This window comes from Rissa tridactyla, chromosome 2, assembly GCF_028500815.1.
Source record: "Rissa tridactyla isolate bRisTri1 chromosome 2, bRisTri1.patW.cur.20221130, whole genome shotgun sequence".
In the NCBI taxonomy this organism is placed as follows: Eukaryota; Metazoa; Chordata; class Aves; order Charadriiformes; family Laridae; genus Rissa; species Rissa tridactyla.
Window position 1 is genome coordinate 45507584 of NC_071467.1, and position 12605 is coordinate 45520188.

A 12605-nucleotide genomic window follows, 5' to 3' on the forward strand; every position below is an offset into this window, starting at 1 on the left:
TATATCAGGTGGTATCTCAAGAATATATAATGGTGCTTGATTTTCTGGTAACAGAAAGATCCCTTAGCAGACGTCATATCAGTAAAAGCAAAAACTGCAGTCTTTACAAAAACCTGCTTTGCGTTCAATGACCAAAAATCAAATGTCCAAGCTTTGTTTAAAAATAGTGATAATGTTAATCTAGCCTACAGTCAGTAAATTAATAAAATAGCATTCTTGAGATAAAAATCAGTGCTCAAACTAACCTACCAAAGGGAATTCTTCAGTCTAAGATCAAAAACAAATGATCAGATCAAATAAATTGAACCTTAACTTTGTAGTATAAAGTTACCACAAATGGCTGGATTTTGTTAGATTTACAAATGGACTGAAATACTCCTATGGAACATGACATGCAAAATAAGAAACAAGTAGGTGTCAGCAAAAAAAAAAAGAAAAGAAGTACAATTACACTGAAATAGGACAAGATGTTTTGTCAAAATCATCAAGCATACTATTCTATATAGACAAATAAAGACAAATCAGAAAAGTTTACATCATGGACTTCTTCAGGTCCCAAAGACTTTCATTATTAAACTAGGGAGTAGAAAGTTGTTACCGAGTTTTGGTAGATCTAGTTGTTTTGTAAATGCATAGCTAATACAGACAATGTTAAGAACTTGCAAGTAATTTAAGAAAATAAGATCCAATATGCTACTGTATTAGAATTTGTGCAAAAGGCATCATTGCAATAAAAAATTTGAAAGTCTAGATTTATTTCATTTTTATAATTAAGTATTGATGTTTCAAGTTCAAACTTGAATGTGTTGAAGACTCCTGTTTTATTCCTCTTGAAATACTTTTTGAGGGTATTTGTTCTTTCTCTCCAGACAAAGGCAATGTTCTGAACGTATATTTGCCTTTACTCTGTCTTCCCCCCTTTCAACTGGATTAATGGTATTCATATGAATTAATTTCTGGAGTTTCTAATTCTTGCCTTCTGCCAAACTCTCACAAGCCTTTATAACCTGTTTGCTTCTTACTTGAAGACTTTACAAAGTGCTGTGAGCAATTGCAAGAAAAAAGCATTGCCATACTCCAGTTATTCCATCCCTTGTATGTGATCCCTTTCTATTGCACGTACCAAATACAAAAAGACTGCCTTACTGGGGGTAAGTGGGTGATTCTTCCTCAGATTGCTTCTGCAGTAAGAAAGAACATTGTACTTTGGAGAACAGGGACTTTCGCTTGTTCTTCCATTCTACATTGCAGCCTTGTTCACCCCAGCTAGTGCACTAAATCCATGCTATAATCTTTTCTCAAATGTTCATATTCCTCTCTATCTAGAAAGTCTAGAAGGTTACAAATGCAGACTATACAATATATTATGGATTAGATACCATATATAAAGAAAGGATGACTGAATGCCTTTTTCCTATCAAATTATTAGATAGTTTAAGATAGAAAATCCCCTGGGTATTATTATTAAATATAGATGTACTCTGTCATTCCATCACATCTGAACTCATTTCTCAATTATAGGTTTAGCATAGTTTTTGCTTCATTGTTTTACAGACTTCTTTTTCTTACACGTCTTTGGTTACTCAAGCAGTGTTGGTGTTTTTAGAAATATCAGTAAATAAAAACATATAAAATAAAGTTTCACATACATAAAACTGAAATAACTTCTCATTACTCAGTGTAACTGATATCTGATTCTTCTAATGCAGTCTTTAGCATTCATAAAAATCATCACAAGAAGGTCTCTGATGAAGCTGAAGGAGAAGTTTCCTCTGCATTGATATTTTCTAGGAAGTCTCAGAAGGACAGAACTATCATACTGAGTTGCAGGCACCTACTGAGATCCTTGTTAGTCAAGTGTTCACAATACCTTCCTTTTCTTACCAGCTCTCAACTCTTTCGTTTCTATTCACTTGGCTAGTTTTGTAGTTTAGGAACTATTTACTCATATCAGATGATAGACATGACATATATCATAGACAGATCAACACAGATCTTACTTCTAAAACTATATTGTGATATACATGATTATAGCAGAAAAAAATAATTGAAAATGCTTATTGTTTATTTATACTCTCTCTTTTCGTCATCTGTTCCCCTCAACATTTACTTGGGCAATGAAATATTAATTTCTGACAAAAATTTGCTCACAAATTACGTGGAGTTGTCACTATTTTAAAAGCAATGTCTGACAGATAATAAACATTAAGTCTAATTTGGTTTATTTGAAATTCCATAGATTAGATTTTAATTTCAGAAGTAACTTGATAGTTTATTAGTAGATTGTATGACTGTTAAGTTTATGAATTACCACTTACAGCTGCAATTCTTCCTTAGAGTTCAGCAGTTCAGTAGGAAACTATCACATTTATTAGATTTAATAAGAAATAGGACAAAACTGTTGTTTGCCTGTGGGATTTTTAAGATTCAACAAAGCTATATCTTCATACTTATTTACGAAGTTTTTCATAGAGTAAGTCCATTTATTGCATTTTAAATGACTACTTGCATTGCACACCTTAAGCATAACTTGTGCAAGTGCTTGAGAGACCTGAAACTGCCTACAAGAAATTTTAACATTTTAAAGTGGTCACAGACTTAACTGTTAAAGAGACTTCAGTGGGATCTCTGCTGGAGAAGGCTAACAGAATAGCTCCCAAACAGGCCTGTGAACAGGAACTTGGAACAAAACATAGACTTTTCAAAGCCAAACCAGCTTACCAGCATTTGTAGGAAAGCATCTTTACTGTTCAGAACCTTATTACTGGCTATACCTCTGAGATAAAGCAGGCTATTAGGCTATGCAGCCGACCACCCCAATGTTTATGTCTTGTTTGATCTAATTCTGGTTACAAAGATAGCCTAAGATTAAACTATAGTGATCCCTTACAAGTTTTGGTGTTCGTGGTGCACTGAAATTCCCACTCACATCTTATGTCATGCTCTATTATAATACAATAGCTATTTCAGTAATAAAGGGCAACAGAATCACCACTACCTTAGGACAGGGAAATGCCAGGAAGTCTTGTATTTTCAGAGGCATGCACATACGGATATTAGAGTGAAACAGATTTTGAATTTCTTGTTTGTTACAGTTCCTCCCTGATAAATTCTGAGCTAACAACTAGACAATTCATTCACTTGCCACAAAACTGATCTAATTCCCATAGTTCTTCACCATAGCTGAATTCTTTTATCTGGAACACAAATCTCTTTTTCATTCATGTGACTTTTTCTGCTTGGGCATTATAATTCCCTCTAACGTGTTGCAGTGATCCTAACTGGGAGACCATTTTACATGAAGGAGTTAGTGACCCACCCAGCAGTTGACCTGGCTACCTTTAGGCCTGTGCTGGGCTGCTCTGACGCTGGCCTTCAGGCTGTGTCGTCCAGTCCATTGCCCCTGTCTGCAGGATGAGCTTGGCCAGCTCTTTGTAATAGGACCCTATAGGTAGCTCCCAGTTGGTACAGGTGATGATGCCACCTGCGTGTCCTTGCCTTTTTATAAAAGTGCAGCAAGAGGTTCTTAGATGAACACCCTTTCTGTTTGACAGTAGAAGTGATGAACAGAGTTGTTTCTTGTAAGAAAATCCTATCATATCTCAAATGATCAAAATGGGGTAATCCCTTCTATGGATGGGGTCTGCACAGTGTCGTGTGCCTTACCATTCAATGCTGCATAACTCAGGGTTCCCAGTATCTAAAGGCATGTAAACTTAACTATACTATTCTCTTTTTATAGTGTTAACTAAAAAAAAAAAACCAAAAAACATTTTAAATCATACTTTACAGAGTCTGAATGCTTTGCTTACTGGGATCATGAGGAACCAGCACCTTAGTCCAAAACACATGTCCAAAATACGCTAATATTTCACAAGAACCACAAGGTGTAGGGAACTTGAAAGTCTTCTTAGCAGCCAGTTACATACAAAAAGTTTGAGTACAATTCCTGCAAGCATCTATGGATGTTATCAAAATATTCCCAGACAACTCGTACCTGCTGCTTGTTTGAAAAATAACAACTTATTTGTTCAGTAGATGTCAGTGGAAATTCTAGAGAAAAAAATACATTAAATACACCTTTATGTTTTTTGCATTGTAGTTTGCATGTTGTTCGTATTGTATTAATGGATTAATCTAGTATTCATAAGCAATGAGAAATATGTTAATTTAAATGTTTGTGAGGTTTACTGTACTTAATTTCAGTGAGCCATTATATTCAGAAACTGATTGATATTCTCCCTTCACAATTCTGTCCCCAGCCATTTCTACAAGCACTTGACGCAAGGGAAAAGGCTTCTGCGCAGTGGTGCTGACAAACACGTCCTATTTACATCATTGGCAACTTGGGAGGCGAGAAGATGGAGATTTATCAGAACCACAACTTTTCGGAGTGGTGACTCCTTTTCAACAAATCCTCCAACAGAACAAAGGGCACGTGTTTTTTTCCAGCCAGCTCATCTGCGTGGTGCGTAACTGCCTGTGTGAAAGCAAATATATGGGTTACAAGGATTCCAGATTATTGGAACTTGAAAAAAAGCATAACATTGGGTTGAGAGAGAGAAAGAATGTGTGTTTTTGGTCTAAGCTAGGACGGAAAGTTGGGGTGAAAGATTAGGTCATTTATATTATTTCAATTAGAATTAAGCATTATTTCTCGCAGAGAATGGGTAAAGGAAATTCCCCATTCTTAAACTTCACATTTTGCAGGCTCAATTTTACAGTCAGATTCTTCAGAAAATCCCTTCCTCTAAATATCCAAATCTTTGTCTTTTTCTCTCTCCATTTTTAGATTGCATCCATTTTACTACTTTCCCTCTAGAACTCAAGTTTCTAAGATAACCTCCTCCTTTTCTTTCAAGCGTCTTTACTTAGGAGACACAGAGGTTATTAGCTGATAGCTCCTGTATGTCCTGGTAAAGACAGGAAGATCATCTTCAGATAATTGCTTTCTTTTCACTATCCACACAGTCTAAACAAACAAAAAGCCCTCCCAAGAATACATGCATCACATTCTCAAAATGCCTCACTGAAACCTGATTTAGACAGAAGCAGAGCATTCTGATTCACAAATTTTAGGCTATTTAATATGCACAGTGAAAAGACTAGTTTGACAGGATTATCAGTTTTCAACAGCACTGGCAGTCAAGCTCCTCAGAAAGACTTGAAGTCTATCAAAAAACTGTTTATTGTAAAATTATGCTTCCAGTCTTCTATGCATGTGTTTCTGTGTGTTTTCAACTAAAGATGATGTGTTGGTTCCTTCAGGTTTACCCTTACTGTGCCTAAAGTAATATACATTCTAATTTTAAGCAACTAAAAATGAAGTACATATTAAACACTAAATATGCAACATTTGCAAAACTATTGTTTAGAAAAGTCTATAATGAATACAATAACTGTAGAATATTGAGTCTAAACTGAATTTAGCCTATAAGAAACATTTTCATAGGGCAGAAATCATTCTTCCATGGAATCAACACAGGCAGAGAGAGCAAGAGGTCAACTACAAAAGCAGTACTGAACCACCGGACTAAAAGGGACATCCTGTCCCACCATATAACTTCATCACTGTTACAACAAACTGAAAATCTGTTGTTCTTTTTTCAGAAATTTATGCCCAGGAACAAGGGCAGGAGACAGCTGCATTATTTATTTATCTGTTTCTCTAGAAAGACTTTACAACATTATCAGAAATGCATGGAATATCTAACAGTCTTAGGAAAAAAGTCGCTATCGCATTTCCAGATCAGTAACTTCAAAAGCCAGAGCCTGCAAAATCTGAGCATACAATGTTGCATTTAGGTAAGGATTTGCATACAAAGAACTTTGCAAAATGAGATCATAATTTCTTATTCAGTTTTCAAATTTTCTACCATAATCCATTCCACACTATCAGTTATGAAAGCTAATTATTATTAATATTGTAATTGTTTTCAGATAAATTGATGATTACCTGCACTGAAAAACCTTGTGCTTTTAATGTTTCAGCTAAAAATATGTCTGAGTTATTTCAATAATTGCTTCTTGGAATCCAGAAGGAATTTCCTCTCTTTTCATACAACGATTGAAGCAAGTATAATAAAAGTTATTAAAGTGGCAAATTATAGCCACCTTCAATGCCAGCATAGGTTGTACACTTTCCAAAGAATTAATTATTTCCCATTTGCTAAAGCATTTCCTTTTTTACCTACTGTGAAATTCTTGAATGTGCTTTTGAACGCAGTCTTTGAAAGTGTCAGACAATCACAGAAGCTCCATTCATAGCTTTGGCATTTTTTCTCATTGAAAGCACACAGCTTTTCTTCAGTCTAGGCTTCACCCTCCCAACACACGCCCCTCCATCACTCCAACAAGGCAAATCAGCCCGGGCTGTTTTCATTGCTATAGATTTCACTGAAACTCTTGTCCTAGAACTGAGACTGAATAAAGTTAACCACTTTGGGTCTCAAAGTGCTCTATTGTATATTTGGCAAGGGTGAAATTGAAATGCTACCTGAAGTCTTCCTTAACACATTACTTGAGAAAGAGAAGAGAAAGTACAATCCCATTCTTCTGCCCAAGCATTCCCCAGTTCCACCTAGGTATTCAGTGCACTGTTCTTGCTCAGCTGCTGCAGAAACACCTGAGCTAGTGCAGCAGATGATTGGACTCCGAAGCAGCACATCCTTTTTCATTTGTACTCTGTGTCTTTACCACCACAGATTGGTGCAACCTAAGAAATTATGAGCACCAGTTATTCATTTTTCTTCTCTTCACATGCTAATTTCTGACAAATGCAAGACTGTATTTTGTATTAACCATCTTTTGACACATTAAGTTTTCTTCCCTCCAGTACAATAATAGTTTAAGAGGTATTCGAAGACCCATGTTCTAAACTGGTCACAGTCACTGCAAGCCAGTAAAATCTTATTTCACGGTGGCTGAGAGCTCAAGACAAAACGCATTGACAGAAAATTATTCTCAAAGAGATGTGCCGTGGGGTATTCCACATAATTGTGATCTTCACTCAACTGAGTAATGACTCACCTAGAATTACATGTTGTTCATATAAGAGAAATTTTGCCTACAAAAAAACCCAAGCTGTTAAAGTATGTCACCAAGGAAAACTGTTCTAATTCTAGAATAGTGATTTTTCAGTACAGCTGCAGACCGAGACACAAACGTAAAATTAAACAGGGCTTGCACTACTTGTAATATGAACACTTTCAAGTGAAAAATCAAGATTTGTAACATAAGAACATGGAATGCAGATGGTATGAAAAGGACAATTTTTTTTACCATTCTGGCATCAGGATTCCACTTCAGTGCTATTGCTTTCCACAGCTGAAGAGCTAGAACAGAAGCCACACATCTTTAGATACTGATTTGCCAGCAAAAAAAAAAGGCAATAGAAAGGGACTGTGGTTCATCTCCCATAGTTGCATTACGCTGCAGGCAATAGGACAGCCTGTCCGCAAGCTCCGCCGTTCAGACCAGGGATGCATTTTGTCTTGGCACCGACTTTGGTGACCGTAAGTTTGGCAGAAACTATGCAAAGGTAGAACTACTAATGTTCTTGACCACCTCCTTACAGCCTTATTTATCTCTGATTCTGAGCCATCAGTCTTTTGGCTGGCAGTTAATAAACAGAGAAAGACTTGTAAGGTGAAGTCTACCAAACTCCATTCACAGCCGCAGTCTAACGAAGTCTTTCCAAAGCACTTGTTAATTTTACCCATAGTTAAAGCCAAGACTTGACATGGGGACATCATAAAAGAATTGTTCAAGTCAGTTTCACAAGTCATTAGCTATCAGCTGAAATCCCCATTTCACTAGCTCAAATTTAAACCATTAAATCATACCACTGTCAGTTGAAAAAGATGACAAAAATAATCCCTCCGAGGAAGAAGCACATTCTTACATTTTCATTAATTTACATCCTTGTGTTTAAACCTCCTAAACTAAAGAGAACCCAGAATATTGGGGAAGGTGGAGCTATAACTTCTTCCTCAGCAAGGGAAGCTTTAACTGAGAAAGTGTGGCACTTAAATCTACTTAATTTTTAATAAGTACAATTGTCTTTCCTTGCTCTCAAGGTTTACATGCAGAAATGCAATACATGAACTATATTCCTTAACCAAAGGGGAGAAAAAAAACCCAAGTAAATAAACCCTACAACTGTAAGAAAATATGAGAACTCCTTTTTATTGAATATTATATGAATTGTTTCAAGTATCTGTGATATAAAAACAGCAATAGAAACTGAAGCTGTTTTTTCAGTTTGTTCATCTATTCTTCACAAGTTATAAACCATCAAGGAAAAAAACACACAACAATTTCCCCAAGAGGAATTAAGAAAGAGGAATTAAGAAACGTGCATCAGGAATTGTTATGAGTACTTCATACCTTATTTCTATAGATGTGAAAAGGTAAAGCAGGGACTTAAGAGGTTGTTTCCATGTTTTTATTGAGTCATTCACACACATTGATAATTTAGTCGTGTTTTCCGTGTATTGTAAAGTGAGGATGCTGGCATAACCCACTATTTTCTTTTCTTGGAAGCAAATAGTTTATCTTTCCGCTCCTGTGTAGGGACAGCCACTTGTTTATTTGGGGTTTTTTTTTGTGCTGGTGAGCCAGAGATGGGCAGCTCATCAATGCAGAAAATTAGGGAAGGCAACATCCAGATGGATGCGGAAGAAATGCAAGAGGCAAGCAACAAGGCTGGCTAGGGGAGAAAGGCAATATTGATGGTGACATGTCAGGAGCCATTAGGCAGATAGAAAGACAGGGAAGCAGAGTTCAGTAGGTCACAATAATATGCAGAATAATTTCAACCCTGAAATCATAAACACTTGAGAGAGGTTTAAGGTAATACTTGGTAGGGCTTAGAGCCAGCAGCAAGGAATCAAAAAAACCCAGTATGTTTGTTTATACAATATACCTATATAACCACACCACGGTACTTTACAGATTAAGTATAGCTATTTCAAATTCCAAAAGAAGGGCACAATGGAGGAATTCAAATTAGAAGTGGGAAGGGAGTTTAGTATTATGGTCAAGAAGGAGGAAAATTAAAATGAGAAATCTTAGAAATGCTGTATGGAAGGGGAAAATAGCATGTTTTCCAAGGGAATTTTTCTAACTATTCCAGCAGAAGACTGTAGGGGAGATGACTCCCAGACCAAAGGCTTCACAGGTATTGAACAGGCACCGCTTTTCAAATTAGGAGAGCTGAAGAGTAATTGCGCCTGAATCCTCCACCCACACATTGCTATATAAGTATACTATAAAACCTCACTAAACAAAAATACATCAAAAAAATTGTAAGGAACAGAAATCTCAACCTAAGAACAAGGTGAACCTAAAAGGGTGACAAACTTTGCAAACACTACCACCAAAGAAAGAAGAATCATACCACTGCCTATAGTCTGTATGGAGAATAACAAGCACGGCATACTAAACACGGAAAGTCTATGTCTTTCCAAAACAATGGACAAAAAAAGCTGTCCCCTTGTTGTCATATAGCATACTCACGCTGAAACCCCAAGAGCAAATCCAGAGTCACAAAACTGATATGCACACATATGAACAACACAAACATTTACATAACAGGAAGATAGTAAAATAAAATGAATGTTGGATAACACAGTCCTCCTGTGCACGTAGCAAAAGACTGCAAGATCACTAATTTAAGTGAGGAAATTTAGGAGAAATTTGTATTTGCTGCAGGAAACTTTTTCTCAAGCATGAAATTAAATGATATGATCAACAGATTCCCTATATAAGGCAGTAAGTATCTCAAAGAGATCAACTTTTTCCTGTCTTTGTGACCTTTGTAATAATATTATCACCTTCTAGACAGGAACTCAAGAAAGCTGATGATCGCTCTGCTATTGGCATAAGCTTGTGATTTCTAAACAGATGTAATGAACTGTACTAAAGAAGGTATAGGAACTTCAAGAACAGAGTGTTTCTTTATTGAACTCTCTAAATCTTCTTTTCTTTCCCCTTATGCTGTGACCCACTCAATAAAGAAGAACTTAAATATCTGATTTCCCTTTTCAGCCCTTACTTTTAATGTTAGTTTTACAAAGTATTCCAGTCTACAGACATCCAGGAAGAAGCTTGTGAAGTACTTGTGAGCCAGAGAGCAACCTCTGAGAACCACTATTTTGGGAATTATGAGCTTGATTCCTATTGCTGATTGTACAATACACCTTGCAGAAAAGCATCAGAGAGACAGAATATATTCCCTCATTTATAAATTATCTGCACAGTGATGCTTCTTAGAATGGTCAGGAATTAGTGCGTTTGATATAGAACTTTTTTTTTTTATTAACAAGAGTCGTGAACACTTAGACAGGAATTTTGTGCGAGGTTAGAAACATGTATTTCAACAAACAGAGCAATACTTAAAGCATACAAAATACTGGGACCTTTAGGGGGATCCAGACAGATGCACAGTTGCCACACTAACATTTCATCACGTATTATCAAGTATTATCAGCCCAAAGTCATGTACATTTCCAGAAAAAAACCCTTTACAATAAAAGAAAAAAAAATCACATCTCCAACCATTCTATCCTTTCTACATAAAAACCATGAATATGAACTAATTGATTCTGATTGATAAGCATCCAAAAACATGGAAAGTGGAAGGAACATTAATATATTTTAATATCTTGAATATCTGTCACTTTAAATGGCTTGACCGCACAGAAGAATCACCAAGCTTCAGATACAAACTAACAACAAAAGAGCAAGGTGAGCAGTTTCTTAATATCTAGCAGACTTTAGCAGGACAACGTTTAATTTAAAACATGGTTGAAATAAATGTGAGGTTTTCCATGTTGCTGAAATCACAGGTAGCTACAAATGAGGAACAATGCGTAAAAGCGTAGCATGCTTTCTCCAGGATGAGGTAAAGTAAAAATCACATTATCACCCTGAAAACACTGCTGTTTTCAAACAGTGTCAAAACAAGGCCCACAGCTGAATGGGCTTCAGTAGGCTAACTTTCAGGTGCCATCGGCATGAGTAATTAAGAGTAGATCTGCACCATGTAAGAAAAGATAACGTCACTTAGGAAGTGCAATGGGAAGGGCAGATGTGTACACTTCAGCAATGCTGGATCTAGGGAAATGCCAGAATTTACGCTCTATAACTGTTGAAGTTTACGTAACAGCAAAGATACTGTTTCTTGAAGGATGGTGATTTAGGTGTGGTCTGGTTAACTATTTCAACAGCTGTACTTAACTAGTTATTAGACAAAAGCACGCATCTTTGTGGATGACTTTAGAGAGATTTGGGGTCTCATGCGATTCAAGAAATTCTCCCAGAGATACAAAATAATTTGCTAAAATTAAACTCTGGGATAACTGAAAGGTGAGTCAGAAAAGTACCTTGTTATTCACACTGGTTGGGGATCACATCTGTATCAGAAACAATGCTGTATCAAAGGCACAACTACATTATCAACACAAGTAACATTATTTGTACAGATTTAGGAAATAAAAAGCTCAAGAAAAGCAGAAAAAACTGGAAATTCCAAAGTTGCTTTATTGCAATTATCTCATGGCCCAGTCCTAAAAAAAAAATAAAAATCAAGACAGGGGTTGATTCATTGAATCATCACTGTTTTTCTTTTCACTAGACGTAGTTAATGTCCTACCAGATTTTTGGAGGAAGAGAAGAATTTACCACATGAGGACCTCCAAATATTTCCTATATTATTACTGATAGATAATAGTAGTTGGTAAGATTTTACTAGAAGGTCCATCCGGGGGAATCCTCTCATTTGGTAATGTTAGCTCTTCTGTAAGACACAGCTAAGTTTAGATCAATTGTATTCATAAAGGAGAGCAGTAAACACTTCCCTCAGCCAGGCTCATTCATGTTTAGGTTGAAAGTTTGCATTTTTTTCAACCTGTGCACAGAGGGAGGCTTTAGCAGCCTTTGAAGACCATTGGAGCTCTTCAAATTAGTGAAAACAGAAGACCAAGAATGAATGAGAAGATGCAGCATATGAAAGAAATTAGAAACCATCAAAAGAACATTTCCCATGTCCAAAAGCCTGGAATTATCTTTAAATAAAAAGACTCACCATATACTATTTTCTATGCAAACCCTGATTTATCTTTTTTATTATGTCTCAAAAATATTACAACAGACTTATAAATAAAGCTCAAGAGCAAGGGCATCACTTGAATTAAACACACGGATACAAAGTTAGCATTTGGGCAATAAAGTATAGAATTCACACATTTTTTTCCAAGTTCCCAAGTTAAATAGTCTAATATTTAGATCCTAAAAGACTAAAGTCATAGGTGATTTCTAACAAAACAAAAAGTTAGTGCACTATAACCCTTACTAACTCTACTGTTCTTTATGGTGTGAAAGCTACAGTGCTTACTCAGAGCTGAGAAGTGTGGGCAAAGAAATGAGGAGAAAATGGGTTAAAAATAAAGTATGTGCAATTACACCTTCTCAGCTACTTCTTTTTGAAAGCACTCCACCTCACAGAAGACAAAATTTAGCAGCGAGTCATCTCATATAATTTTATTCCAAAATAACTTGCTTTTTAAAAGGGGAAGTACTGATTTTGATATTAGGAACTAAAA